Here is a 6,000-nt window from a genome sequence, read left to right as displayed (position 1 = left end):
GTATGCAACCCCCCTCTCCGGCTATTCCAAAGTCAGGGGGGCGGGGCCAAGTTCACGTCTGGAATGTACCACAATTTTAAAGAGGGAAGATTTAGTTTAGGAATAATATTTATTGAAGAGAAAGCACCGTGTTTTAATCCGAATGCTTGGATTTTAATTTAGAATCATTAAATAAATGTGTTGTTATTCTAGAGAATGAAAGTACGGTTCATTGAGTGGGAGGGTGTGACTGTGTTGCTCGGCGCTTCCCCCCCCCCCGGTGGTTGCCGAGGTGTTGACGGTGGGCCGGAGTGCTACCCGCCCGCCCGCCCGCCCCGATTCGACTCGACACCTCACGGTGAGCGCCGCCCGTCCGGCCGCCCGGACCCGACCCGATCCGACACCTCACGGTGAGCGCCGCCCGTCCCGCCGCCCGGACCCGACCCGATCCGACACCTCACGGTGAGCGCCGCCCGTCCCGCCGCCCGGACCCGACCCGATCCGACACCTCACGGTGAGCGCCGCCCGTCCGGCCGCCCGGACCCGACCCGATCCGACACCTCACGGTGAGCGCCGCCCGGACCCGACCCGATCCGACACCTCACGGTGAGCGCCGCCCGTCCCGCCGCCCGTCCGGCCGCCCGGACCCGACCCGATCCGACACCTCACGGTGAGCGCCGCCCGTCCGGCCGCCCGGACCCGACCCGATCCGACACCTCACGGTGAGCGCCGCCCGGACCCGACCCGATCCGACACCTCACGGTGAGCGCCGCCCGTCCCGCCGCCCGTCCCGCCGCCCGGACCCGACCCGATCCGACACCTCACGGTGAGCGCCGCCCGGACCCGACCCGATTCGACTCGACACCTCACGGTGAGCGGCGCCCGCTCTCGCTGAGGGGACCGTCGGTCGGCTCATTGGAGCGGCTCTCGGGGCTGCCCGCCCGGGCCGGAGGGAGGGAGGGTTTGGGCCCCAGGACCCAACGCCGCTCGGGTGATTGCTGCCTCGCCAGCCCGGGGTTGGGGGGGAGGGGGGGCTGATCGGCTCCCCTTGGCCCCAAGGGTTGGTGACACCGCAGCGGCTGCAGCTGTGGAGCCGCCTGCCTCACAGCGCGCTCGACAGCCCGCAGACTCGCCTGCAAGTTCCTGGTGTGTCGGCCTTCATTAGTCGGGGTATTGAGCTCAAGAGCCGTGAGGTAATGTTGCAGCTCTGGTCAGACCACACTTGGAGCATTGTGTTCAGTTCTGGTCGCCTCATAGGAGGGATGTGGAAGCTTTAGAGAGGGTGCAGAGGAGATTTACCAGGATGCTGCCTGGATTGGAGAGCATGTCTTATGAGGATAGGTTGAGTGAGCTAGGACTTTTCTCTTTGGACAGGAGGAGGACGAGAGGTGACTTGATAGAGGTGTATAAGATGATAGGAGGCATAGATCGAGTGGACAGTCAGAGACTTTTTCCCAGGGTGACAATGGCTCACACGATGGGGCATAATTTTAAGGTGATTGGAGGAAGGTATAAGGGCGATGTCAGGGGTAAGTTTTTTTACACGGAGAGTGGTGGGTGTGTGGAACGCACTGCCTGCAGAGGTTGTGGGGGCAGATACATTAGGGATACTTAAGAGACTCTTAGACACATGAATGATAGAAAAATAAGGGGCTACGTGGGAGGGAAGGGTTAGATAGATCTTAGCAGGATAAAATGTTGACAGTGGGCGGCACGGTAGCGTAGTGGTTAGCGCGACGCTATTACAGCGCCAGCGATTGAGGTTCGACTCCAGTCGCTGTCTGTAAGGAGTTTGTACGTTCTCCCGTGTTTGCGTGGGTTTCCTCCGGGTGCTCTGGTTTCCTCCCACATTCTAAAGACGTATGGGTAGGTAAATATGGGTTTAAAATGGGCGGCGCCAACTATTTGGGCTAGAAGGGCCTGTTATCATGCTGTAAATAATATTTTAAAAAGATTTACAACATTCTGGGCCAAAGGGCCTGTAGCGTTCTATGTTCTGGTTTCCCTTTGGGCCTACTGTGGATCAGGGGGAGATCTGAGACTCAGCTCTTCCAGATGGGTTGTCCAGGTGAGTCCTAACAGCATTGGGTTAGTCCTAGTCCCTTCTGATTTGTTCAGGGTCTCTCCCTGCACAAACTAAAAGGAGCTCAGTTCTCACTTGAGACACGCTTGTTAACAAGACAACAACCTCTTTAGGACTTTCCAGACCCGTAAACAAAAACTGTGCTTGGTCATCTGCAGCTGGAATTAAAATGTATTGCATTTTGAGTCACCCCTTAAGAAGCTAAGTATGTTGACATTGTCCTGGACCCCAATTTAATTGCATGGATGGCTTCAGGAGATTGGCTATTGTAGACGCTGCTGCCTTGTAGCAGGATTGTATTACTCATTTGTTATAAGCGGTGACTTCCAATTCATTATCCATAGAATGTCTCAACTTTGAGGCCAATGGTAAACGGGAATAGAAGTCCCAAATGTATGGGTTCCTGTCAACATGTGTTTCAATTGGCACTTAATAAAATAAGTTTAATAAGTTGCACATTAAACTTATTTTGTTAATTTCCTCTAAGGTATAGAGAGAAAATATGTTAAACAACAGCAAAAATTATCAGCAACGCATGACAGTACTGATATCTGTGCTTCCAAACTCGGGAGTACTGCTTCCATCCATTCTTTCTCTGTTCCCTTGCCTGTAGTCTCAGTTTCAAATGTGTCATGATATCTCAGCTTCACTTGGCATGTTCCATCTCAAATATTGTGTGTGTGCAATTCTGGTGACAACTGAATTAATTTGACCTGTAATGCAGAGTCCAATTGCTTCTGCTTTTCCAATACCATACTCGTGCCCTATTGGCATTCATTTCTTCCTGCAGATGTCCAATCCCCTGAATGATTGCTCATACTCCCTTGTTTCTATGAACTTTAACTGTGACATTTTGGTGTAGGTTTCTTGTTTGCCTTTTCTAAGTAACAGACAACCAAGTGCAATGGTCACTGCACAGAAAATTTATTGTAGTTATCTCTGATCTGCAGCATCTTGAGTAATTACAAAACCGGAGATCTTTATCCCATTTGCATTTACGTTTTGCATGTTACTACACAGTTCTTTAACCCACTTCATTGGTCTTGCATCATGCCTTGCAATCAGTTTTTCAATGACAGTGTATTCCTACATTATGGTGGTTTGGGTAATGGATATTCACCTTTCAAAATTTGCATCACTACCAAATATTCGAGATTGGAATAAAAATTCGATCTTATGGAACTTGAGGAAAAAATAACAAAATGCAAAATGCAATTTTTGTCATGGGTTTGCGTTGTGGAAAAGTTTCTGGAAATGTAACCCCGGTAACACAGGGCTCTGCTGTATTCAAAATGAAGGATCAAGGATTTACTCAGTATTATAGATGTGTAAGCCACTCAGTTTGTCAAGTTTAATCTGCCATTCAATAAGCTCGTTGATTTGTGGATTGACTCTATTCTCCTGTCATAATTTTGTCATCCTTGTCTTCAACAAAAGCTCTGTTTTGAAATTTTCCAAGTGTTTTAGTTTGGTGTTTGAAATTTCCACTCTTTGCCTGAAGTTGTTCTGCTGGGTATTGCACCTGAATCACACAACTCTGATTGTTGTTCTCTATACCTCTATCAGATTTTTTAAAAAAGTTCCTTGTTTACCCTACTACCATTTAATCACCTTGTGTAGTATCAGTTAGATAACCCTTGAAGTGAAATTAGAATGTTGGGACTGATACGACAGAAGGTGGTTAAATTGAATATCTGAGATGCATCCAGAAAGAGATGGGTTTTGTGTGAGAGAAGGGAGAACAGGATAAACGTTGAAAGTCAGAGATGGGGTAAATGGAATGGAGTGAGACTCAGGTCGAGCATAAAGTCCAGCACAGGCTACATGAGCTGAATGGTCTATCTCTTCTATCATATTCAATGTGCTGTTAAATCAAGCAGAAGTGAAGACTCATTTTTGTTTTTATGCATGCGTTTATGGCCTAATTAAATACTTAACGATATGACCTCCTGTCCACAAGCACACCTCAGCCATTGTAATGTTTAGGGTTCCAATGATTCTTTTAGAAGGTTTACCCTGAACTTCGTTCCTGTAACACTGGATTTTATTGTGAACCACATAGTCATAGAAAGACTGGTTCACAATAAAATGCAGTGTTACAGGAAACAAGCCCTTCCACTTACCAAGTCTGCATCGGCCATCCTTTTACACTAATCTTACATTTAATTTTCCTTACGTTCTCATCCAATCTCCTCGTATTCTACCACTCACCTACACATCAGAATCTGAAACAAAAACAGAAGTGCTGGAAGAACCCGGCCAGTCAAGTAGCGTCTGTGGAGAGAGAAAACAGTTAACCAGTCTTCATAAAGACTTTTGGCTTGCACCTCATTCGTCTCCCCAGCTCTATTTTCAGAACTGACACCTGTCCACTCTTTACCCCTGTTGTGAGGAAGGGTCCCTTATCTAAAATGTGAACTGGTTTCTCTTTCTCTCCTCGTGCTGCTTGCCTGCCTGAGTTCTTCCAGTAGCTGGAGCCAAAAGAGACTGAAGATGCTGGAACCTGCAGTAAAAAAAAAACAATCTGCTGGAGGAACTCAGCGGGTCGAGCAGTATCTGTGGGAGGAAAAAGAATTGTCGACGTTTCGGGTCAAAACCCTGCATCGGGACTGAGTGGCGAAGTGAGATGGCCAGTATAACGGAATCCTTTCTCGCCACTCTCCTTTTTATACTGGCCACCTCACCTCTCCACTCTGTCCTGATGCAGGGTTTCAACCCGAAACATTGACAATTCCTTCACTCCCACTGATGCTGCTCGACCCGCTGAGTCCTTCCAGCAGATTGTTTCTTCTTCCAGTAGTTATTTTTGTAGAATAGTAAATATTTGGAACTGGAGTGTTGCAGAACTTGAATTTTGAAAAATAATATGCATATACTTTTTAAGCAGGGCTTTTGTAATTTTTCCTGTAGTTATGATAACTGTGAATAGTTCTAGTAAATATATAGTTTTGGACCCTGCAATTTGGCCTTGGATAGATAATAGCCTAAATTACCATTATGGTTCATAGATTCTAAGAGTTGTAGTCTGAGGAATTAGCTATACAGACATGGGTTGCGTTTCCCAGACTTTAGAAGAGTGCTGTGACTGAATTTCAAAATGGGTACTGGTTCCATTCTATTTCAGACAGTAAGGTTTAACTGTGGGGAACAGTTTCAAAATTGGAGCCATGAGTTTATTCAAAGTTAAAAACAGAAAATTTCAGGATTAGGTTATTCAGTCCTTTGAGCCTGTTTCACTATTCATGGCTGATCTTGTTTTAATGGGAAACAATTGTATGTGCAGATTTGGAACGCTTCCTGAAAACAATTAATGCCAAGTTAATGTTTTCAAATGCTGACAATGATGGAATTTTATTAACCATGTACAAAGTTCATGTATAGATTGAGATTACAGATCAGCCATGATCTCATTGAATAGTGGAACAGGTTTCTGGGGTTAAATTGCCTACTTCTGTTCAAATATTTCTATATCCCAATAATCAAAGTGTTTCCCATGGCTCTTCAACTTCATCTGCTTCCTTGCTTTCTCCCACTTAGTTAGTTTGAAGGTTGTTTTACTCTGTCCCTCTGCATAGTAGCTTGGAGCTCAGCCTGTTTGATTTCACCTTCTGTATGTTTGAACGGAATCGATATTACAAGCATCAGTTATAGAATACTTTTTTTCTATCTCCAGTTCTAAGTACCATATGATATTTTTTAATGTGGGGGAATCTATTGTCTGTCCCTATTTTGCCCACATAAGTCAAGGGTTGACTATTTTTTCTATTTGAGGGAAGTCACAAAGCAAGAGAAGGCAGATTACATTTCTGAGGAACATTTGTTTTTTTAACAATTATCTGTTGGCTTTGTGAGCATTTAATTATTGGCTCTGGGTTTTTATTTTCAAACTGCTGGCGTGGATTTGACACTTGTTCTTTGCATAACTTGTCCAGCAGTGT

The 6,000-nt window shown here is 46.0% G+C and overlaps 1 protein-coding gene across 11 annotated transcripts in view; it reads left to right on the top strand.

Annotated features, from left to right (window-relative positions):
* Positions 1-231: 231 nt before the first annotated feature.
* LOC127581137 (NADPH--cytochrome P450 reductase-like) overlaps positions 232-6,000 on the top strand; it is a 77,399-nt gene continuing 71,630 nt past the window's right edge. Inside the window, exon 1 of one of the 11 annotated variants that reach the window (XM_052035161.1) lies at positions 232-389. The gene's annotated coding sequence lies outside the window, so the exon portion shown is untranslated. The other 10 variants (XM_052035160.1, XM_052035170.1, XM_052035162.1 and 7 more) reach the window with 10 other exon arrangements.

This window comes from Pristis pectinata, chromosome 21, assembly GCF_009764475.1.
Source record: "Pristis pectinata isolate sPriPec2 chromosome 21, sPriPec2.1.pri, whole genome shotgun sequence".
Lineage (NCBI taxonomy): Eukaryota > Metazoa > Chordata > Chondrichthyes > Rhinopristiformes > Pristidae > Pristis > Pristis pectinata.
The sequence above is the reverse complement of the archived record's forward strand: the minus strand, read 5'-3'. Positions and strand labels throughout refer to the sequence as shown.